Raw genomic sequence first — 25,692 nt, forward strand, 5'->3', positions numbered from 1 at the left:
CTTTCTCCCACAAAAACTTCAGTGTAGTAGAATATGTGAGAGTATGTGAGGATTTGCTGTGTTCTATGTTCTGGTGGATGCAAAGAAAACACAGAGACAGCACTCCTGGGCACTGTAGTTGGAAGATCAGAGCGCTGGGTATATTTGTCTACATGGTGCCCTCTGTGGAGAAGTGCAATTCACTTGTAGTAAAGGTGACTGTTGCCCCTAAAATTGTTATGTTCTCAGTCTGCACAATCAGCTGTGGTGGTCCTAAATTAAAGATAAGCTGATATGTTGATTATATTTTAAAAATAATCAGCAAATTTATACACCATCTCTTGGGTATATGACTTAGATTTTTATTCTCGCCCGATAGTTTCCTATATGCCAGAAGTAAGGAAGTTGAAATTAAAGGCAAAGAGTAAAATGTAAGGTAGCATATGATGTGTTGCATGAGCAGTGCAGAAAATTCTTCTAAGAAACACTAGTCCTATGAGATGCTCTGTGAGGTGGTTCCATTAAGTTGGGGAAACACTCATACTCTGCCCTTTTTTGGAGTCTTCATGCATAGTAACATATCGAAGACTTTGGGAGGTTCTGCCACAATACAATCTGCATACCTTTTTTTAACTGGGAACTTCCTATTTGGTTGGAATGTGAAACCCATATTTGTGTGACACTTATTTAATATTCTACAATATTAATAAGCAAATGGGGACATTCTCTTGTAGAAGATATATGCTAAGGCTTTAAGGAGGGAAGAAATCATTTGGGATGGAAATACTGTATTGGGAGAGAATTTCAGGAAGGAAAAGTAAAATCAGCACAGCTTCATAAGATCGGCATCATTTAGGATGAACAGAGCTGGGGATAAAAACAATGCCCAGGTACCCTGTAAGCAAAGGCAGGAAAGTAGGAACACGTAAGGGGAGTTTAGAGACCCTTGACTCAAAACTTTGGAAGGTGCTGTTAAACCAAGTTGAAGCAGTAAGTAGGTACCCAATTTTGAGTCTTCATGTTACGCTACAGCTTTAGACTTCATGCTATGTATTATGATACATAAAGTTTTTGCAGAGAGAACTGTCAAGCAGCAACAATGTTTAAGGATGTTAGAGGAGAAAGAGTGCAGAAAGGAGACCACCAGAAAGACTGTAGAAAGGAGCGCCAGACCTAGGGCAGAAGACATGAACTTGGGCAGTGACTTCAATGATTCCAAATGAGTGGATGTAAAAGACTTGGAGAGAATCCACAGCATGCAGTGGCTGGGAGGGGAAATGAGGGGAGTTAACCATGAATGGCCCAGGAGTAGAAGCAGCAGGGGAAACAGGGAAATGGGAAAGCAAGCTGATCTGAGGGGGCAGACAGGGCAAGTTTAAACCGGACTTGGGCGTTCGTTTCAAGGCTAGTGAGTCAATGTCTGGTACAACTGCAGAATCCCATCCTTCCTGCTCCACATAAACATGTGATTTGGCTGAGACTACACTTTCTTTGGCAATCCAGAGAACTGCATGCAGTTGGTTTACTATGTGTTTAGTAGCTTCTTCCTCACGTTTAATTAGTCCAAATGGACGTTAAGTATAATGAAGTCAAAACTGACTTTGGCCAAGATCAAAGACCTTCAGAATCCCCTCCTCTGATCATTCATGCTTTTTTGTAGCAACACTAATACTTACTAATTTTTGAGCACCCACTCTGTGAAGGGTGGTTGGATGTTTTTCATCCATTCTCATTTCATTTTCACAGCAACCATACAAGGCAGACTTTATTAATCTCATTTTCTGGAAAAGAAAACTAATAAGCTTTGGTTAACTCAGTACCCAAATTTATTTGTACAGAAAATCTGAAGTTCACAGAGGCAAAGTATATTATCCATGGTCATACAACTGAAATTTCAACCCATGTTTGCTAAATTCCAAGTCCTGTGCTATTTCTGGTACATTTCCCAAATCTTTTTTAAAATTTATTTTATTTTATTTTATTTTTGAGATGGAGTTTCGCTCTTGTTACCCAGGCTGGGGTGCAATGGCATGATCTCTGCTCACTGCAACCTCCGCCTCCTGGGTTCAGGCAATTCTCCTGCCTCAGCCTACTGAGTAGCTGGGATTACAGGCACGCGCCACCATGCCCAGTGAATTTTTTATATTTTCAATAGAGATGGGGTTTCACCATGTTGACTAGGATGGTCTCAATCTCTTGACCTCGTGATCCACCCACCTCAGCCCCCCAAAGTGCTGGGATAACAGGTGTGAGCCACTGCACCCGGCCCACATTTCCCAAATCTTACTAAACATTGTACTCATCCTGACATTCTCTCTCCTTTTAGACCATAACCCATATTCTGGCTTCCCTTATTTCAAGAATTTTATGGTAGCATCTCAGAAACCAACCACTCCACATACATTTTTCAGTTTTTACTTTGCCCATCCTCATGCCTAACTCTTACCACCTGATTTTTGTCCTCCTGCTCCAGTGTCTGGTACTGTTAGATAAAATAATATAAAAATGAGAAGTCAATCCACTGGAAGCTAGAAGATTTATTTAGCACCTAAAAGGTTAACTCCAGTACCCAGGTAGGTGCTGTTGATGGGTACCAGTTAAAAGCAGCTAATGCTCAAAGAATAACTCAGCTTTATGAAAACACAGACAGACCTATTAGGAAACAGGCCAGGACCCGAGCAACATTTCAGCTGTGGATCAAGAATGATGCAGACTGAGTCCATAGAGAACATTCCAGGAATCACATAAATACCTGAAACTTAGTACCAGGGCGTGAGCAGGGCTTGGGTCCACAAGAGCCCAGTAGGGCCAAGGGTCATGCTATAAGCATCAAAATAGAGTGTAGGCTGCAAGACACAGTGGGCTAGCTGAGTGTTCTGCCTCTTTTCTAAAGAGTGGCCTGTGGCTACCCACTATGTTTACACTCAATTGTGCAGAGTCTGAAGCAAAGTATCTAAAGTTAATCTTCAGTGGCTTAGGCTGAGGACTCAAAGTCAGCAATCCTTGGATCAGCTCTCTTGATTTCCTACTATGCTCCCTACAGCATTTACCCTACTAGTTTCTAGCCATAGCCTCCCACCCTTTCTAAACAACCCCAGCACAACTTTACTCTGAATTCGGAGATGTTTCATGTGAGCATCAGTTTCCTTCCAGGCCACTTTAGCAAATTCTTCAGCATTTTAATTTTTTAAATTCATCTTCTCCTTCCATGCTTTCCGTCTCAGAACTCATACTTGCTCCTCCACTGCTGCTCCCTTCAATAGCATCTTCTCTTACCTGCCTTTTCATTGGTCTCCTGTCTCCAGTTCTATTACTCAGGTCTTTCTTATCCTAAAGGGCTTATGTACTTTCAATTATATTGCCTATTTGAGGCACTCGGTTTCCTCATGCCGTCGTCAGTGTCTACTTCCTCACCTTCAACTATCATTCAACCCTTTGCCACTGACTTCTGCTAAAATATCTCCTTTCCAGCTAATCAGAGACATCCTAATTGCCAAGACCCCTGTAGAGCCACGGATCCCCTTAACCACTTCCTTCCACTGGAAACTCTCTCCTTATGATGCTGGAGTCCCTGGTCCCTTCTCTGTTCCTTCTTGGCTTTCTTATACTGTCTCCTCTTCCCACAACCCACATATAGGCAAGTCCTACATTTGCTTTTTCCCTAATGATGATAAAAGCTTCCACTACTTAAGCCATATACTGTATACATTCATCCAGTTTCAGTGTCCATCATTGATGGCCAGGATGAGGGCAGGGAGGAGACAAGAACATCGTCTCCAACTTGGCATCAAAACGGTAAGTTCAAAGAAACAAAATCTTGATTTTTTTACAGCAGGTTCTCCTGGCCAGCTCACAACAGCAGGCCTCCACCTACTCAGGGATGGCCCAATAAAAAGTTGGGCAAAGCAAGGGCATAGCTACCCTCAGGGGCAGTGCATGGAACTCGGAAAAGTGAGTCTACAGGATGCAGGAGAGAACAGAGAGCCCACAGCTCTGCTACCCTGATGTGTCCTCCATTGGCCCCATATGCCCTAGGCACTGACCTCACACCTGCCTCAGGAGCAGCTTCCTTCAGGCTGAGTCCTGTCAGGGGAAAGTTTCCAGGCAGGTGTCCCAGTAGGAACATGGGAGTGTCCTCTGCAGGGCCCTGCCTGAGCTCTTCAGGGGATGGAGAGGAGGCCACCCACTCCTCATGCCACGTGCAGTGCTCCTGGGTCCCTTTTCAAGAGGGGAAGGAGCCAGCACTGTGGGCCCCAGGTGGCCCCATCTCAGGAATGACAGGACACTCTGCAGGGGTGGCACATCCTGAGGCCCTTAGGCACTGTACATGTGGATGAAGGAGAGGACATCTTCCTTGGACAGCTTACCCTAGTCCTGGGGCTTCTGGGAATCATGCACATGAATGCCATCCCCCCACTCCCAGAAGAGCCGGCCATAGTAGCAGATATGAAATGGGGCAATGGAGTCTGCAGGGAGGTCAAAAGTAAAGTCCTTGGTTTTCTTGTTATAGAAGAACTTCCTCTTGAGGCTTTTGCTGAATCCCATAGTCCAGGGCTCATTCACTGTCCTGACGATGTAGAGGCCCATGGGTACAAAGTGCCAGTCATCACGCCCTGTCTAGCTACTGGAGCCCTTGATGATCTTCATCTCCAACCTGACAAAAATCTTCTCCATCTCTTCCAGTCTTTACACCTTCTTCACCCTGATGCAATTCATGTCAGGCCAACTAGGCTTCGAAACGGCTTTCACAAATTTCTCAGCAAGCTGAATTCACAGTTAAAATGCTGCTCCCAGAGATCGGTGCCATTCAGCACAAGGACATCAAGGATATAGATGGCACTGATCTTCCGCTGGGCCTTCCCCTCCCTTTTCAGCTCATGTACAATTTCCACAGACAGCAGAGTGTCCCAGGGCAGCTCTGTCTTCAGGTTTAGCTTGACCCAGTGGTCTGACTGGCAGCCATCCCACGTGTAGATCTGGGATTTCCCTAGGCCAATGAGGAACTTCTGCTCACTGCCAGACACCATGCAGCAGTAGTCAAACACAGGGCAGATCTTCTCCAGGGTTTTAGAGGTGAGCAGTGTGGGCTTGTAGCTGAAGATGTCAATCTCAGTACCCTGGATCAGCTCAAAGAACTTTGATTTGGGGTCTGAGGAAGGAGCCGCACGAGCCTGGTCTGGGATCCCCCAGAGTCGGAGGCACTCCTTCCGGATCTCTGCTTGCCGAGGCTCACTTAGTGTCATGTCTTGAACAAAGACATAATTTTTCACCAGAGCTTTAATTTGTAGACTACAGTGGCTCTCCTTGGTCCATATCATGCAGTCAGTAAATTCATGGTCTCCCTTGATCACCTCCAGCGGGACCACCAAGTTGACGTCAGAATCAGTGTTCTGCAGCTGATTGAGTTTAATATTTACTGCGAAGAGGTAATCCTGAATGTCATCTATGCCCACCTTCAGGCCCTTGCACACCATGTACCTCTCTGAGTTGGCAGGACGGCTGGTAATAGGCTTGAAGAGACAAACTCGTTCAAAGCAGCAGTACAGCAGGTAGACAAGCCCCACACTGAATGGTGTGAAAAGGTCAAAGGTTTTACAGATGAAGTGGCCTCCTGTCCGGACAATGGACAGCGCCATGAGGAACTGACACAGCAGGAGCTGCTTGCTGAGGATCTCCTGTAGGTTCTCCTGTCCCTCCACTAAGAAACCCCCATCGGCCATCAGAAAGTGGACACCCTTGCGATCTGTGTTATCCAGGACAAAATTCTGAAAAGCAGAGATGTTTTCTCTGGGCGGGTGATATCTCCATCTCCATCAATCCCACCTTCACCATAGTAGGGTTCAGAGAGTTCACTGGAGGCAGAGTAGAAGTCCTCCAGCTTGAAGTCATTAGGGCCCTTCCAAGTCATTCCAAAGCCCTTTGCATGCCACTTCTTCCACCACAGCACATACTCTCAGAAGCCTCCTGGGCCTGCGCAGACATCAGCAAAGTACAGAAGCTCAGCTTCCCAGTCCTTCACCAGTGGCTTCCCATAAGAGTCCCTCAGATTTGTGAACATGCAATCAAACACAAAATCCATGTTAGCCATCTTCATTGCTGCCCTGTTTAGAAAGAAGACTCCTCGGATCATCTCGTAGGGATTGGCCCGAGTCTGAGCTTGCCGCATCTCTTCCCCATCCAGGACATCCAACATGCTCTTACACTGCAACACTATGAAGAGCTCTTCCCCACAAAACTCTGTTTCATCTTCAATAATCATCTTTCTCTTTTCTACAACCATCCAATCATTCATTTCCTTAGTGTCAGGAATTTCAGTGGTACATTCAGGGAACCATGACACCTGCTCACAGGCACGGGGTTCTGGATCATCTCACCAGTCCATGTTCAGCATCTGGTCAAAGCCCTGGAGTGTCAGACCCAAGTCTCGTTGACCTTTCTGATTGGAAGTCTCAACGATGTCCTTCCAACCCTGGTCGTATTTGCCCATTCCTTCACCTTCCCTGAAGCCCATCTTGGCCATAAGCTTCTGGGAGACACTATTATACATGGAGTAGCGAGAAGAAGTTCCCTCCACAAGGGAGTCTGCTTTGACTGCATCATCAAAAGAGTCAGAGCTGCGTTGTTTCCCCTCGGAATCACTGTCAGACCCACTAAGGCTTGTAGCAGATGCTTTTGCTCCATGATTGACAGAGGAAGGAGGTTCGTCATTGGACGTGGAGCTGAGGCTCAGGGCAAGCTCTGCAACTCTTTTTTTGTTTGTTGATGGGGGCAGTGCATTCTGGGTCAGTTCTCCTCTTCATCGTTAAGCTAAGGGTAGAGAGCGAGCTGCTGGGAAGAGGAGGGGGGGTCAGGCCGACACTGTTGCCGCCGCTGCCAGAGCTGCTGCCTCCTCCCCCCAGGTGTTTTTATTCTTATGTTGTAAATGAGAACACTGAGATCCTGACATAACTGGCCCAAATTCATCCAGTGGAGCTGGGATTCAAAGCCAGATCTAATTGCATCAGCCTATATTAACTTTTATGCTTTGAGGACAGTTTAAGATAGTAGTTAAACACATGGCAGCTGATGCTAAATTTTCTAGGTCCCAGTGCTGGCTTATGTTGAGATATCCTTGCAAGTTTTGTTTGAATCCTTAAACTCTTCGAAAAACAAGAGAAGCTTCAGGCAACTGAACTTGTATTGACCGTTAGGCTGAGAGAAAGTCAGAACATCCCTCCTGTGGGTTGTCTTTTGGCATTTGAAAGATCCTCCTCCACTTCCTCCTCTTCCATTTTCTCCATCTTTTAGGATCTGCACTGGCAGCACAGTAGTTATCTGTCAAATATTTATTGAATGCTGACTATGTCCCAGTCACTGTGCTAGACACACAAGGACATCAACAGTGAACTCTCAGATATAAATAAAACTGCTTTCTGAGAATGGGACAGTGTGAGCCTGAGCCTAATTGCAAAATGACAAAGCTCTATACCATTTCCCTTCTCCTCTCATTATCCCTTTTGGCATGGACCCCATCCCCCTTTAAAAAGCCTAGGCCTTTGTTGCCACTCCCAGATATCTGAAGCAGATGTTAGCTAGAAAGAGTCATTGGATCAGGGCTCAGGAGATCTTTCCTGATACAGCCACTGTACTTATTTGGTCAAACTGCTTTATCACAAAGTGCTTCAGTGTTCCCAGCTGTAAATGTGAGGTTGTGTTGAGGCTGCCTGGAAGATAGTACCAACCTTCATCACTGAAGAAGTAACTTAGGCCCTAGAATAAATTTTAGAGGGAATCTTGAAAATAAGCTAATTTTAATGATGGCCAAATTGCTATTACATTTAGGTTTCCAACATATTTTGCTATTGCTAAACTAAGGTTTCCAAAAATATTTTACTTTTCAAAGCAAATTAACAGAATGTGAGCATTACGGCATAATGGCACAAGTTTTTATTTTTTTCTCAATTTGTTTTTGGCATTTTAAAGGCATCCACTGAGGATAAATTGGCATTGTTTAGTATACCATACAAAATAAAAGCATTCTCTTCTCCGTGTCCCCTTTAGTTGGTTAAACTCATTGGGAATCACTTTGGATAACTCTTTAGAAAAGTAGTTCGATTAAAAACTTTATTTCTATTATACATTTATGTAAGTAAGGCAGAGACATTGTGAGACTTTCAAAGGAAAGAATGAAACAATAAAACGTATGCTGTAAATTGAACACAATCCATGCCAATATTTTCTCAATTTGAGCAGTGATTCCCAGAGGACATATGGTAATATCTAGAGATATTTTTGGTTGTCACAACTTGGCAACTTGGAGGACAGGTGTTACTGGCATTTAGTGGGTAGAGGCAGGGGTGCTACCAAGCATCCTGCAATGCATGGGACCCCTCCCACTCCCACCCCCTCAACAAAGAGTCATCGAGTCCCAAACATGAATAGTGCCAAGGTTGAAAACGCTTGACTTACAGAGACAGCCAGGGTGGTTCAGACCTGTCTTCTAGTTTCTAAACTGAAATGCTTCATGGGTATATGAACTGAATTCTGCTAAAAGCAAACAAAAATAAAAATCATTATGGAGTTTCTCTCAATTGCACAGGGACAGAGCTGGTGGCATTCCGCTGATGGCAATGTAACCACCACTTCTGTCTTTATTTTGGAGCGCAGAGCTTAATTAACTGCAACAGCAACCATGGTGAGAAAAGGAAGATGTCATGATGGTACAAGAAGAAATAACCACCCCCAAAAGTCCTGGAAAAGTTTTAACAACAAAAATCGTAGCCAGGAGAAGTGGAAGGAGGTAACTGTCACCCTCTCTAAAACAACTGAGCCCTCCTAGAGGCAACTGCCTTCAGCCATGCTGTGTCAAAAAGGCCTTGTCAAGTAAAGGCTGTAATTGCCAACAACTTCCCTGGGAAAAAGGGAATGAAAAAAACTTGAAAAATTTCTGTCACTCTGTGAATTGCTTTAACACAAAGCACAAAGGGTGGGTGGATGTGACAGCTTTTAAGCAGACAGTTGCTCTAGGTGAGCCAGCGATAGAGTGACCTTGCAGATGTTTAATGAGTCCTGTGGAATGAGCTCACTTTGCTCCCCTCCACTAGCTGTGAACTATTCTCACCAAGAAGTACTGACTCAGTGTGCAAATATTTTTGAGTAAGATGTGCAATTTCTCTAAGTTGCCTATAAATACATTGCAAAATGTATGGCACTGTAGAATTATAGTCTGTTAGAAACATAAGAAGAAACTAATAGTGGATACTATTTATTCTTACATGAGACAGGAGAGTCAAGAGAGCCCAATACATGGAGAATGTATGAAACAGCAGGGACCTTAGGGTCAGGAAATGACAGGTACCTTCTTTTTCTTTCTCCACACCAAAAAATACCCCAAATTGTTGACAATGTTGCCTCAATGCTTTTCCAGCAGGTAGTGAAGGATTATAGGTAAGAAGTTAAGAATGGGGGAAATATGTCTAGTGGGACAGAGTCTTGGGGAAGGGGGCACATCCAGGGAATACATCAGACTCTGGAATGGCTTCCAGATGCTGATTTCCAAGGTTCCAAGGTGAGTGCCCAGAGACAAGGGTGCTGCCAAGTAACTGCTCCAGTAACTAATCCAAATGTAACTCTGTGAACACCAGAAAGGGGCCCCATCCTCAAAACACTTTCCCACTGTTTTTCAGAAAACTGTCATAATTTTATTGTAAGTTTACAGTGACTACTATATCAAGGGCACTCCATCCCCAAAGTTGTGCAAAGCACAGTCTTCAAAACCATAAAGGAGCAGCTCTGGTGAAGATGCAATGGTAAGAAAGGCTGAAGTTTTAAAGTTCAGTGATCTTAGTTAATCTCCAGAAATGAGAGAAAGCTCTCCTTTAGAGAAGAATTCCAGCTAACAATTTAGGAGGAACCATAGGAATACAAAAAAATCATTTTTTGCTGTTCTTATTGAAATATAACTGATGCAGATAAGAATCATCAATGAATGCTAAAACTATGAGGTGGAGAACAGAAAATTAATGTGGTGCCTGAATCACCCTAAAAATTACTTATTATTATTATTTTTTGAGACGAAGTCTTGCTCTGTTGCCAGGCCGGAGTGCCGGGGCACAATCTCAGCTCACTGCAGCCTCTGCCCCAGGGGCTCAGGTGATTCTCCTGCCTCAGCCTCCCAAGTAGCTGAGACTACAGGCATGTGCCACCACACCCAGCTAATTTTTGTATTGTTAGTAGAGACGGGGTTTCACCATGTTGGCCAGGATGGTCTCAATCTCTTGACCTCGTGTTCTGCTGCCTCAGCCTGGCAAAGTGCTGGGATTACAGGCATGAGCTCTAATCCTCCGCCTCCCAAAGTGCCTAGATTACAGGATTACCATGCCCAGCCGAAATTACTTAGTTTTTAAAAAGAAACAAATATGTCCTTAAAATAGAGAAATCTGATGGCCACCACTTTATTCAAGTAACCACATTTAGCATCGCCCATCTCCTGTGGTTGTAAAATGAAGTATACAGCATCACCACCTTTAGAGTATGCTTAACAAAAATGTTTAACCTGAATCTAATCAAGCCTTGTTTTATTCCATTTGTGCTGCCCATAACAAAATATCTGAGCTGAGTCATGTGTGACAAAAGGAATATATTTCTCACAGTTCTGGGGGCTAGAAGTCCAAGATCAAGGTGTCGGCAGTTTCAGTATCTACTGAGGGCCTGCCTAGTTTCTGCTTCCAATCTGGCACTATTGCTGCATCCTCTGGAGGGAACATATGCTGTGTTACTAGACGGTAAAAGAGATGGAAGGGTAACAGGGACTAAGAGCTCTGTATGCCAGGCACGTGGCTCACACCTGTAATTCCAACACTTTGGGAGACCGACGTGGGTGGATTGCGAGGTCAGGAGTTCAAGACCAGGCTGGCCAACATAGTGAAACCCCGTCTCTACTAAAAATACAAAAAATTACCTGGGCGTGGTGGCAGATGACTGTAATCCTAGCTACTCGGAAGGCTGAAGCAGGAAAATGGCTTGAACCCAGTAGGCAGAGGTTGCAGCGAGCTGAGATTGTGCCACTGCACACTAGCCTGGGCAATAGTGTGAGACTCCGTCTCAAAAAGAAAAACAGGGCTCTCTTGCATCTCTTTTATAAGGTCATTAATCCCATTAATCATCTCCTGAAGCCTCACCTCTAATAGTATCACATTAGTGATTAAGCTTCTACATATAAATTTTGAAGGAACACATTTAGTCCACAGCAAGCCTTTATACCTAACTTCATTTCTACAGAAAATACAAAAGAAAGGTAAAGAAACAAGTAAAATAACACCATGAGAAAAGAGTTAAGTAGAATCAGAATATAGGTCTGGTCTCTGACAAAGTCATTATCATAGGACAACAACAAATTAACCTCTTTTTGCCCCAAATTAGAGAACATATTAATATGCTTCTGCAGTTGTGATGGGTGAATGGCAACACCAATATTGAAAATTCTCCTGGCCAAATGCTATAGATCCTTAATATATTTGATAATCATTTTTCAGATTATTTTTCTTTTCTTTCTTTTCTTTTTTTTTGGGGGGGAGGGGATTGGAGTCTCTGTCTGTTGCCCAGGCCGAGTGCAGTGGTGCAATCTCAGCTCATTGCAACCTCCGCCTCTCAGATTCAAGCAATTCCCCTGTCTCAGCTTCCCTGAGTAGCTGGTACTCTAGGCGTGCACCACCATGTCTGGCTATTTTTTTTTGGTATGTTTAGTAGAGACAGGGTTTCACCATGTTTGCCGGGCTGGTCTCTAACTCCTGACCTCCGGTGATCTGCCCAACTTCAGCCTCCCAAAGTGCTGGCATTATAAACATGAGCCACCATGTCTGGCTACTTTTTCTTTTTTCTACATTAATGAAACATTTTATCAAAATATGCTTACTCTGGTAAAAATGCTTATTATTTAATATAAAAGCTTATAATACCGTACAGTCACTTTTGTACTTATCAGTCTCTACCTCCCCAAAATAGTCAACTTTAGCAATTTTGGCTATGTTTTGAAAATAAATATTGTCATAGCTTTAAATAATGTGTTTATATTACATTTTCTCAGTTTGTAAATTTGAGAAAACTTCTGCTACAAGTGAAAATTTTATTCTTCTATATTCCCATTTCATCTAGCCAATATAGTTACATCATTTTTAGTTAAATTAATAAAGAATAATTTTCAAGCACTTTGGGAGGCCGAGGCAGGTGGATCACGAGGTCAACAGATCGAGACCATCCTGGTCAACACGGTGAGACCCTGTCACTACTAAAAATACAAAAAATTAGCTGGGCATGGTGGCACGTGCCTGTAATCCCAGCTACTCAGGAGGCTGAGGCAGGAGAATTGCCTGAACCCAGGAGGTGGAGGTTGTGGTGAGCCGAGATCACGCCATTGCACTCCAGCCTGGGTAACAAGAGCAAAACTCCGTCTCAAAAAAAAAAAGAATAATTTTATGTAAATGTCATTGCAGAACCAAGTAGTATCCTATGATTATACTCTTTCTTGTATGCTAACAAATTTCTTCTCATCTTTTTAAGTATCTTTCCCTTATTTTCCAGTATCTTCTTTATAACGATCGCTCAATTTTATTGGCCTTTTTTTGTTTATTTCTTGTTCCTGTTTTTCAAAAGCACTACATATTTATCTGGTGCCATCATTTTATTTTTGGGTAAGATTCTCACAGAGCCCTCTGCCCTCCACTAACCACTCCCTGTTGATTTCTAGTTCTGCTTTATGAGATGTCCCTTGAGGATCTCCTACATTCTTGTTTTTTTTTTTTTTTTTTTTTACTTTTGTGGTGTCCTACTTTGTTTTGTGCAGCATATTTTCTAGAAATTTCCTAAGACAGGAAAGAATTTCTGAGGCTTTGCGTGCTAGAAAATGTCTCCTTGTTATCCTTACACTTAAGTGATAGTCTTGCTGAATGCAGACCAGGAGATGAGAAACCACAGCCTTTCATCTGTAGAAGGTTAATTTTCAGATTTTACGTTACAAAGGTATAGAAATATAATTGATTTTCATATGTTGGTTTTGTATTCTGCAACCTCGCCAAACTTGTTTATTAGTTCAAATAGTTTTTTAGTGAGTTCCTTAGAATTATATACAAGATCACGCCATCTATGAATAGAGAAAATTTTGCCTCTTCCTTTCCAATATGGATACATCATATTTATTCTTCTTGTCTAATCGCTCTGGCTAGAACCTCCAGTGCAATGTTGAAGAGACGTGGCCCACAAGAGTAGACCTTCTTATTTTGTTCCTGATCTTAGGAGGAAAGCATCTATTCTTTCACCATCAAGTATGATGTTTTCTGTGTGTTTTTTTTAAATAGATGGCCTTTATTATGTTGAGGAAGTTCTCTTGTATCCCAAGTTTAAGTACGTTTATCATGAAAGGGTGTTGCATTTTAGAAATGCCTTTCCTATGTGTACTGAGATGATCATGTGGTTTTAACCATTCTATTGATATGGCATATTATATTAATTGACTTTTGGATGTTAAAACAACATTGTGTTCTTGGAATAAGAAATCCCACTTGGTCATGGTATAGAATTCTCTTTACATTTTGCTTTACATATGTATAATTCTTTTACATTATTTTAATATATAAATTTATTTTTATATGTTTATGCATTGCTTTTTAATGTCTTTTTATAGGTTTCCTAGTATTTTGTTGAGAATATTGAAATTCATGCTCCTAAGAGATATTGGTTTATGGTTTTCTTCTGTTGTCTTTATCTGTTTTTGATATCAGTGTAAAACCAGCCTCAGAAATGAGTTGGAAAATAATGTATTGCCCCTCTGGGAATATAACCTTCTGACTGCAACCTTGTGGGAGAGGAAACCGGTATTCTTGGCTGAACCTGTCTGAAGTGGGAAGGGGAGAGGGTGAGCCTTAATTCAAGTACCACAGGCTTTCTGTTCTTATGGAGTTTCAGTAGTTTTCTTGAATAACTATTTCTTCATTTGCTGTATGGCCTTAGGATAATTTCCAGAGATTTTAAATGGTTGAGTTTTTTAACAAAAAATATTTTCAGCAGTTTTGCTGGGCAGCTGGTCTATAGAATCTTTTATATTGTTATGTCAGAAGTGGAATTCCAGTTATCTTCTTTTCTTACCTCCTCTAACATATTTCTTTTCCAGTAATCTTGGTTGCTCTGTTTAATACTGAAGGCATTCCTGAAATGTCATGTGATTCTTGATTGTCCATTCATATTTAAAATTAAGGCACTGTGTCAGTTCACTCAGCTTGCTACAACAAAATACCCAGATTAGATAATTTGTAAATGACTGAAATTTATTGATCAAGGTTGTGGAGACTAAAAGGTCCCAAATCAAGGCACGAGCAGATTCAGTGTCTGGTGACACATCATATAATAGATTGCGGAAGGGCGCTAATCCCATTTATGAGGCCTCTACATTCACGACCTAGTTACCTCCCAAAGCCTCTACCTCCTAATAGTCCGACATTAGTGGTTAAGATTTCAACACATGAATTTTGGGGGACACATACATTCAAACCTCAGCACACTGAAGAGCTAACTGCTCTGTAGAAAGGCAGAAGGGTACACCACGTTTTTATAAAATAATTTCTATTTATATCTGTTTATCTCTTTGACTATTTACAATGCTCATACATTTATCAACCGCTGTCTCTGTATATGCACAGAAAGAAGTCTATAACAATGTTTGCTAATTGCTAATGCTGGCTGTTTCTGTATGATAGGAATTGGGATGCTTTATTACTTTTTTCTTAAATTTTTTGTATTGATTGACATTTGAAATAGGCACACATAATTTAAAGAAAGTAATTACAATACAAAAGCAAAACTCAGCCATCCAACAGAACCACCCAACCAATCAGTCAGGGCTGGGACTAAGGTGAGGCAAGTCAGGTGCTTAGGGTACAACATTTAAGGAGGCACTCCCTCTCAGGGTCATCTAAGTACAACCTAGGCTCCTCAATTGCCTCCCTGTAGTCCCAGGCAGCCCTTTCAACAATACAGGGAGACTACAGATCAATGTAGATGAAGAACTGCATGTTTGGAATCCTGGGTAGATAAGTAAAGCACATTCTTTCTTCATTATAAATGATTATTTTGCATTTTTAACTGTCTGCAAAAGAAATCATAGCCTTTACATTTCAGATGGCATACTCTTCAAGTAACCAACACTGAGTTCTCTCGTTCTTTTCCTCTCCCTCAGTTCAACATAGGGGTGAGTAAGTTACAGCTTCTGGCCAGGGCCAGGGGAGGGCACTGAAAAGGGGTGTGCTGTCTCCAGTATTTCTTGGTATTCCCTTAACTGGGACTTACCCGATCACCTTAGCTAAAGCAGCACACCATCTTCCTATGTTCTTCCAACCAATTTTTCTGCTTTAACGTCTTCCTGGCGGTTATCTTATTCCAAATATATTCACACTTTACATATGTAGTTTTATTTTGTATAGTGTGTTTGATTGCTTGTTTTACCTTGTTAGAACACAAGCTCTGCAATGCTATCCTCATGGAAGCAAGATGGCACATAGTGGATTTTAGTTAACGGAAGAATGAATGAGTTCATTGTATTTTCAATGAATGATTGTGAACCTGATACTGTTTTGGCAACCTGAATATGAATAAAACGTACAGTCTTTGCTCTCTTCAGAGAGTCCACATGCCAGAATCCTTCCTTTCCTCTGCTCTCAGCCCTGTTAATTTGCCTCAATCTTATCTAACAAACACCAACCTTTTGTTTTTACCCCTTCTCCTTTTCTTATATTCTCTGTCTCTTTATTTCCCTCAACTTTTGCCCAATTATTATAGGGGAATATTTTTTTCTTCCCTAAAATAGTCACTCTGACTGATAAGCATTAAAAAAACAGTGTTAGTAATTACACGTTTATCAAAAGAATCAGTTCTGGAGAGAAAACAGTAACAATAGTATTGTCGACCATGAATGAATATTAAATGCTTGCTATATACCTGACTCTGCCAAGCAATTATGTGCATCGTCTAACTTAATCAGTACAGATAAGAAAAGGATGATACAAGAAGTAACTTGCCCAGGCCACAGAGCTGGTAACGAGCCTCATCTTATGTCAATCTGATTTCAGAGCTTGACTTCTCCCAGGGGTAACAGAGAGGCTGAGCTGTTAATTTCCTGTGCAATCCTCTCTGTGGGGGTTTTCCTCCATCCCCTCACATATTACAAACAGAATGAGATGTTGCTTTCTTCACATTCCTACAGCACTCTTCATACCCTACTTCAGTTCTTATCATGTAAAATGTTTGGTATGCATCTGAAAAGTTCAGCTGGGTACATTTTCACTCATTACCAGTGTTATAAACTATTTGATCTCCTTTTCATTGCAGTTAGGGTTGTAATAGAAGTAGGGGCTTCAGATTTAGATAGACCAGAGTTCCAAAGCTGGCATTTGCTACTTACTAGCTGTGTAATGCTGGGAAAATTATTTAACCCTTCTGAACCTTAGCTTGCTCATGTGTAGCATGAGGATAATGATACTCGTGCAATGGTGTAATGGAAATAAGCTATGTCTGTAAAGTGCCTGGCATAGTGTCTCACACAACATAGGTGTTCAGTGAGCACTTTTCATCTCTCTCCCGCCCACCTTGACTCTGACTCTCCTACTACATCTTATACAGCATTTCAGCTATATTACATGTTATCTGCTATGGTTTGCATTAGTTTTCTATTACTGCTCAATAAATTACTTAAACTTAGCAGCTTAAAACACGAACACTTATTATCTCAAATTTTCTTTGAGCCAGAGGTTTGGGGGACCATCTTAGCTGGGTAGTTTTAGGTCAATCTCTTATGATGTTAGAGTCAAGATGTCAGCTGGAGCTACAGTCATCTCAAAGCTCAACCTCGGGGGAGAATCTGCTTCCAAATTCACTGACATTGCTGCTAAGATGCTTTAGGAGATCTGTATCTTAGCCCATTTTTGCTATAAAGTAATAACTGAGGCTGGATAATTTATAAAGGAAAGGTTTTTTTTGCTTGTTTTGTGTTTTGTTTTTGCTCATGTCTGCATCTGTTGAAGGCCTCAAGCTGCTTTCACTCATGGAGGAAGGGGGAGAGGAGCAAAAGTGTGCAAATCACATGGGGAGAGAGAAAGTGAGAGAGAGAGGCAGTGGGTGTCAGGCTCTTTCAACAATCAGTTCTGTGGGAACTAAGAGTGAGAATTCTCTCATTCCTGTGAGAATGTCACAAAGCCATTCATAAGGGATTTACTCCCACAATCCAAACACCTTCCACCAAGCCCCACCTCCAACATGGGGGATCAAATTTCAACATGAGACTAGTGAGGACAAGCAAACTATACCCAAATTATAACAATCTGCTCTAAGCTTACTCCTGTGGGCTTCTCTGTAGGGCTATCTCAGGACATGGCAGCTGGCTTCCCCCAGAGCAAGTAATCAGAGAGAGAGAGAGAGAGAGAGAGAGAGAGAGAGAGAGAGAGGGGGAGAGAGAGAACCCAAGATGGAAATCACAGTCTTTTTATAATTTAGTCTTGAGAATGACATCCTATGACTTTTACTGTATTTTATTCATTAGAAGTGAGTCAATACTCAAGGGGAGGGAATCCTACGAGAGCATAAATACTAAGAGGTAGAGATCATAGGGACCACACTGGAGTCTGCCTATACTACATGGTTTCAATAGTCTTAAAAAATTAATCTGAGGAGGCCAGGTGTGGTGGCTCAAGCCTGTAATCCCAGCACTTTGGGAGGCCGAGGTGGGTGGATCACGAGGTCAAGATATCGAGACCATCCTGGTCAACATGGTGAAACTCCGTCTCTACTAAAGATACAAAAAATTAGCTGGGCATGGTGGCACGTGCCTGTAATCCCAGCTACTCGGGAGGCTGAGGCAGGAGAATTGCCTGAACCCAGGAGGTGGAGGTTGCGGTGAGCCAAGATCGTGCCATTGCACTCCAGCCTGGGTAACAAGAGCGAAACTCCATCTCAAAAAAAAAAAAAGTTAATCTGAGGATTGTGAGCCATCCAATCTCATTTCATAACTTTCTTTTTTTTTTTTTTTTTGAGACAGAATCTCACTCTGCTGCCCAGGCTGGAGTGCAGTGGCATGATCTTGGCTCACTGCAGCCTCCACTTCCAAAGTTTAAACAATTCTTGTGCCTCAGCCTCCTCAGTAGCTAGGATTACAAGTACACGCCACCACGCCCATCTAATTTTTGTATATTTAGTAAAGATGGGTTTTCATCATGTTGGTCAGGCTGATCTCGAACTCCTGACCTCAGGTGACCCATCCACCTTGGCCTCCCCAAGTGCTGGGATTATAGGTGTGAGCTACCATGCCTGGCCATTATTTCCTTTTATAGAAAAGTAAGTCTTGCCCTTATAAAAGGGACTTACATACCTTTGGAACATAAATATTGTTAAACTGGCTAATATGCTATACCAGTAATAGAGTTTCAATACAATCTAGAAAACAATAATAATGATAATAGTGATAATGATTTCTTTTGCATAGACTTAGAAGTTATCACACTATCTTTCCATTCCTATTCTATCTAAAACTGTATTTTTTCTTTGATTCATTTGTTTTTTAAAAACCATTTCTTCTAAGGCTACCCCCTTGGTACATTTTGCACTTCCTTTTTTTCAGTCTATAGACACACACATACCCAGCTTCCTTCCTCAGGGAGCATTAAAGATTAGGTAGAAAGTCATGAGGAAATAAAAATACTACTTTCAGCCTTTACCAAAAGGGAAACTTGTTTGTTATTCCCAACTAAGCCACAGTGTGCTCCAATTAGCTCTACAGAGCAAAATATCCTGCCTATGATTTAGTTTCTCTCCTTTTTCCCCTTTCTCTTGCTGGCTGCCTTTAGTTATAGCACTGCCTAATTGCATTACCCTCCCTAAAGCTGATGAAATTAATCAAATTTGGTATTTATATCCATTCAGGTTTATAATAAATATGATATAAATACTAAAGTATGTAAGATATAAGCAGCAAAAATATTTAAATATACCTTAAAGTTTTATTGATAATTATTAAAAATATATATTGTATGTGTGTGTGTGTGTATATATATAGATATATAGATAGATATTAATCTCCAAGCAGGCTATATCTATGTCTATATATAAGTAATAAATGCAACAGTGGAAATATGATATTTCATGTTCTTCCATTTCTCTGAATTACAAATAATCTATTTTATTAGAGCAATAGAGTGTCTATAACTTTCCATCCTAAACAAATTCTTCTTTTGCATTGTTCTTTCTCAGTAGAAAGAAATAGGGAGCCAGATGAATATACAAAAAAAAGGAAGATAAAATACTATGGACAGGTGAATATTCTGAGGTAAATGGATTTGATGACGACAGCTACTTTGGGAACAGGGAAAGGAAAAAATAACAGTGGAAAAACAGAGGTATCCTAGCCATGTATTGCAAAACAAAATGCTTACAAAAATGAAAACCTGACAGGATAATTTACTTGTGGTGGACTTTATGCCATTTACTTATGCTGAAATGTATTCCTAGCAGAATGTTTTGAGAAAGAAGAAGAGCTATAGCCTTTTAAGAGTTGTCAGGGACCTTATATCCATCTGCTCTTGTTGGAGATGCACAGATGAGGAAAATCCTATGAGATTCAATGATATTTTGTTGAAGTGCCAAGACTGAGACTCACTGAATCCATAATTCAGTGGCTTTTATTAATAAGTGTAGTCTTTCTTTCTTTCTTTCTTTCTTTCTTTCTTTCTTTCTTTCTTTCTTTCTTTCTTTCTTTCTTTCTTTTTTTTTTTTTTAGAGTTAAGGATCTTGCTATGTTGCTCAGGCCAGATTTGAATTCCTGGGCTTAAGGGAGCCTACTACCTCAGTATCCCAAGTAGTTGCGACTACTGGTACATTCAAATTGGTTTAAGTTCAAGTTTCTTATTTTCTACATTGCTTAAGACATTAAAAAAATCTGAAGTAAGCCTGTCAAGTGAACTTTCCTTAAATCCTATGTGAAAATTGTACTTATAATGTAAATTTTCCCCAAGTCTTATGATACAGCATGTGTGAGAAAGATTAAACTCTCTTGTATCAGTTCACATAGTGATTGGCTTAGGACTTGCAAAGAGTGGTGTCTTCGCAGGTACTGGTTGAATTATTCTTTTTTTTTTTTTTGAGACAGAGTCTTGCTGCTTTTCCCATGCTGGAGTGCAGTGGCATGACCTTGGCTCACTGCAACCTCCATCTCCTGAATTCAAGCAATTTTCCTGCTTCAGCCTCCCAAGTAGCTGAGACTACAAGCAAACACCGCCATGCCCAGTTAATTTTTGTGTTTTTAGTAGAGATGGGGTTTCCCCATGTTGACCAGGCTAGTCTCAAACTCATGACCTCAAGTGATCTGCCTGTCTTGGCCTCCCAAAGTGCTGAGATTACAGGTGTGAGCCACTGTGCCCAGCCTGGCTGAACTATCCTCAAACGACATAATGTCATATTTATGTGTAACATGTCATTAGTGTGGATTATAACTGAAGAAACTCATGAAGTCTACACTAGTGAATTCACCTAGAACCAAGGCCAATGCATCCCACCAAACCTGCATTCTAAGATCCACTCATATGAATAAGTCTTTCCTTATGAAACCTACTCCGTAAAATTGGAAGAAGTAACTTTTTCACCAGATGCATAGAAATTGACATAGGAACACATGAAACATGAAAAAGCAAGGACACATTACTCTTCCCCCCAAAAAAACAGTAATTTTACACTTACAATAATAAGCAAATATACAAAATGCCAGAAAAAGAATAAAAAAATCTTTGGGAATTTCCATGAGATTCAAGAAAATATAAACAGACAACTTAATGAAGTGAGGAAAATGGTTCATGATTTGAGTGAAATATTCAACAGAGATCAATATCATACAAAAGAACAAAACAAAAATCCTAGAGCTGAAGAATTCAATGAAGGAAATAAAAAGTACAACGGAGGAACTTCTGCCGACATGGCTGAGAGGAGGAAACTCTGGAATGCAGCTCCCAGTGAGTGAGATGCAGAGGGCTACAGGAGTCCATGATTCCAAGCAAGGTGCCGGCTTCATTTCAGTGGGGCTGGTAGGACAGTGAAAATAGCCCGGGAAGGTGAGCCAAAGCAGGGCAAGGGCAGCCCAGGGAGGGCAAACTGAGACAGGGTGGGGCATGTCCCCACCTGGAAAGTGCAGCTGGCTCAGAAGGCTGGACACATCATGCCTTGGCACTCTGATTTGGAACCTGCACTTCCCTCATCTCTCCTACAACCAATGGTTCATGAGAGCCCTGCTGGACTGAGGGGCACCGTGGGTTGTAGATGCAAATCTGAGAGACAGCTCCGAACTGCCTGGTGCTGCAAATTGTCAGCAGGGACCTGGGTGAAAGTTTGGACTAACGCCAGTGGGACGGAACTACCAGTCCTACAGAAAAAGGCAGAGTTGAAAGCAGGGAAACAAGCCATATGGCCTGGCAGGTCTCACTCCCACAAAACCCAACAAACTGAAGCCCATGCACTAGAGAGTTTTGCAGCAAATACACCAAATTGACCCCGACTGGGAAGATCGAGCTCAGGGAAGGAAAGATGCCCACCACTGGGAAGGCAGCGCTAATCTCACCTGCGTAAACAAACTCCAAGGGTAGACTATGCAGCAGCCTGACTGACTCTGAGAGAGTCCAGCAGTGCCTTTACAGGCCAAAAAAAAAACCTTACACAGGAGATATAGTTCCATCCTCAACAGAAGGGACATCCACTCAGAGATTCCCCCTGAAATCACCAACTTCAAAGATCAAAGGGAGATAAATCCACAAAGATGGGAAGAAACCAGAGCAAAAAGGATGAATTCATCAAAGACCAGAATGCCTCTTCTCCCCCCAGGGATCACAGCTCCTCACCACCAAGGGAACAAAACAAGACAGAGAATGAGTTTGACAAATTGACAGAAGCAGTCTTCAGAAGGTGGGTAATAACAAACTTCTCTGAGTTAAAAGACCATATTCTAACCCAATGCAAAGAAACTAAGATCCTTGAAAAAAGGTTAGATGAAATGCTAACTAGAATAACCAGCTTAGAGAAGATCATAAAGGACTTGATGGAGCTGAAAAACACAGCAAGAGAACTTTGTGAAGCATAAACAAGTTTCAACAGCTGAATCAATCATGCAGAAGAAAGGATATCAGAGATTGAAGATCAAATCAATAAAATAAAATGAGAAGGCAAGATTAGAGAAAAAAAGGTGAAAAGAAATGAACAAAGCCTCCAAGAACTATGGGATTATGTGAAAAGACCTAATCTATGCTTGATTGGCGTATCTGAATGTGACAGGGAGAATGAATCCACGCTGGAAAACACTCTTCAGGATATTATCCAGGAGAACTTCCTCCACCTAACAAGGAAGGCCAACATTCAAATCCAGGAAATACAGAGAACACCACAAAGATACTCCTCAAGAAGAGCAACCCCAAGGCACATAGTCATCAGATTCCCCATGGTTGAAATGAAGGAGAAAATCCTAAGGGCAGCCAGAGAGAAGGTTCCAGTCACCCACAAAGGAAAGACCATCAGACTCACAGTGTGTCTCTCAGCAGAAACCCTAAAAGCTAGAGGGGAATGGGGGCCAATATTCAACATCTTTAAATAAAAGAACTCTCAACCCAGAATTTCATATCTGGCCAAACAAAGCTTCATAAGTGAAGGAGAAATAAAATCCTTTATGGACAAGCAATTGCTGAGAGATTTCATCACCACCAGACCTGCCTTACAAGAGCTCCTGAAGGAAGCACTAAACACGGAAAGGAACAACTAGTACCAGACAGTACAAAAATGTACCAAGTGGTAAAGACCAACGATGCAATGAAGAAGCTGTGTCAACTAACGGGCAAAACAACTAGCCAGTAACAAAATGTCAGGATCAAATTCAAACATAACAATATTAATATTGAATGTAAGCGGCCTAAATGCCCCAATCAAAAGACACAGACTGACAAACTGGATAAAAAGTCAAGACACATCAGTGTGCTGTATACAGGAGACCTGTCTCGTGTGCAAAGACACATATAGACTCAAAATAAAGGAATGGAGGAAGATTTACCAAGCAAATGGAGAGCAAAAAAAAAAAGCAGGGGTAGCAATCCTAGTCTCTGATAAAACAGACTTTAAACCAACAAAGATCAAAAGAAACAAAGAAGGGCATTACATAATGGTAAAATGCATCAATGCAATAAGAAGAGCTAACTATCCTAAATATATATGCACCCAATGCAGGAGCACCCAGATACATAAAGCAAGTTCTTAATGACCTACAAAGACACTTAGACTCCTGCACAATAATAGTGGGAGACTTTAACACTCCACTGTCAGCATTGGACAGGTCAATGAGACAGAAAGTCAACAAGGATATCCAGGACTTGAACACAGATCTGGACAAAGTGGACCTAATAGACATTTACAGAACTCTCCACCCCAAATCCACAGAATGTACATTCTTCTCAGCACCATATCTCACTTACTCTAAAACTGACCACAAAATTGGAAGTAAATCACTCCTCAGCAAATGCAAAAGAACAGAAATCATAACAGTCTCTCAGACCACAGCTCAATCAAATTAGAATTCAGGATAATGAAAAGTACTCAAAACCACACAATCAGATAGAAACTGAACAACTTGCTTCTGAATGATGAAAAGATAAACAAGGAAGTGAAGGCAGAAATAAAAATGCTCTTTGAAACCAATGAGAATGAAGACACAACATACCAGAATCTCTGGGACACATTTAAAGCAGTGTCTAGAGGGAAATTTATAGCAATAAATGCCCACATGAGAAACAAGGACAGATCTAAAATCAACACCATATCATTAAAATTGAAAGAGCTAGAGGAGCAAGATCAAAAAGACTCAAAAGCTAGCAGAAGACAAGAAATAACTAAGATCAGAGAAGAACTGAAGGAGATAGAGACACAAAAAAACTTCAAAAATCAATAAATCCAGGAGCCGTTTTTTTAAGATCAACAAAATAGACCACTAGCTAGACTAATAAAAAAGAGAGAAGAATATAATACATGCAATAAAAAACGATAAATGGTGGATCACCACTGATTCCTCAGAAATAAAAACTACCAGCAGAGATTACTACACACAGCTGAATGCACATAAACCAGTAAATCTGGAAGAAATGAGTTAACTTCTGGACACCTGCACACTCCCAAGACTAAACCAGAAAGAAGCTGAAACTCTGAATAGACCAATAACAAGGTCTGAAGTAGAGGCAGCAATTAATAGCCTACCAACCAAAAAAAGTCCAGGTCCAGATAGGTTCACAGCTGAATTCTACCAGATGTACAAAGAGGAGCTGGTACCATTCCTTTTGAAACTATTCCAAACAATACAAAAAGAGGGAATCCTCCCTAACTCTTTCTATAAGACCAACATCATCCTGATACCAAAACCTGGCAGAGACACAATTAAAAAAGAAAACTAAAGGCCAATATCCATGATGAACATTGATGCAAAAATCTTCAATAAAATACTGGCAAACTGAATCCAACAGCATATCAAAAAGTTTATCCATCATGATCAAATAGACTTCATCCCAGGGATGCAAGGCTGGTTCAACGTACGCAAGTCCAGAAACATAATCTACCACATAATCAAAGACAAAAACCATATGATTATCTCAATAAATGCCGAGAAGGCCTTCAACAAAATTCAACAGCCTTTATGCTAAAAATCCTTAATAAACTAGGTATCAATGGAAAGTGTCTCAAAATAATAAAAAGCTATTTATGACAAACGCACAGCCAATATCATACTGAATGGACAAAAACTAGATGCATTCCCTTTAAAAATTGGCACTAGACGAGGATGCCTCTCTTACCACTCCTATTCAATATAGTATAAGAAGTCCTAGCCAGAGCAATTAGGCAAGAAAAAGAAATAAAAGGCATTTAATTAAGGGAAGAAGTCAAAATGTCCCTATTTGCAGATTACATGACTGTATATTTAGAAGACCCCATAGTCTCAGCCCAAAACCTTGTTAAGCTGATAAGCAACTTCAGCAAAGTCTCAGGATACAAAATCAATATGCAGAAATCACAAGCATTCCAATACACCAACAGCAGACAGAGAGCCAAATCATGAACAAACTCCCATTTACAATTGCTACAAAGAGAATAAAATACCTAGGAATACAACTGACAAAGGATGTAAAAGATCTCTTCAAGTAGAACCGCAAACCACTGATCAAGGAAATGAGAGAGGACACAAAAGATGGAAAAATATTCCGTGCTCATGGTTAGGAAGAATCAGTGGGTGAAAATGGCCATACTATGCAAAGTAACTTATAGATTCAATGCTGTCCCCATCAAGCTACCATTAACCTTCACAGAACTGGAAAAAATCACTTTAAACTTCATATGGAACCAAAAGAGAGCATGCACAGCCAAGAGCATCCTAAGCAAAAAGAACAAAGCTGGAGACATTACACTACCTGACTTCAAACTATTCTACAAGGCTACAGTAATCAAAACAGCATGGTACTGGTACCAAAACAGAGATACAGACGAATGGAACAGAGCAGAGGCCTCAGAAGCAACACCACACATCTACGATCATCTGATCTTTGACAAACCTAACAAAAATAAGCAATGTTTAACAAATGGCTAGACAGTTGGGAAAACTGGCTACCCATATGCAGAAAGCTGAAACTGGACTCCTTC

The 25,692-nt window shown here is 41.1% G+C and overlaps 1 long non-coding RNA gene and 1 pseudogene across 1 annotated transcript in view; both read right to left on the reverse strand.

Moving 5' to 3' along the window:
• Window positions 1-25,692, reverse strand: part of LOC128931778 (uncharacterized) — a 54,646-nt gene that overhangs the window by 20,428 nt on the left and 8,526 nt on the right. The gene's annotated exons all lie outside the window — the stretch shown is intronic.
• Window positions 4,170-6,808, reverse strand: LOC103787228 (cap-specific mRNA (nucleoside-2'-O-)-methyltransferase 1 pseudogene; annotated as a pseudogene).

The sequence above is a fragment of the Callithrix jacchus genome, chromosome 4 (assembly GCF_049354715.1).
Source record: "Callithrix jacchus isolate 240 chromosome 4, calJac240_pri, whole genome shotgun sequence".
In the NCBI taxonomy this organism is placed as follows: domain Eukaryota; kingdom Metazoa; phylum Chordata; class Mammalia; order Primates; family Cebidae; genus Callithrix; species Callithrix jacchus.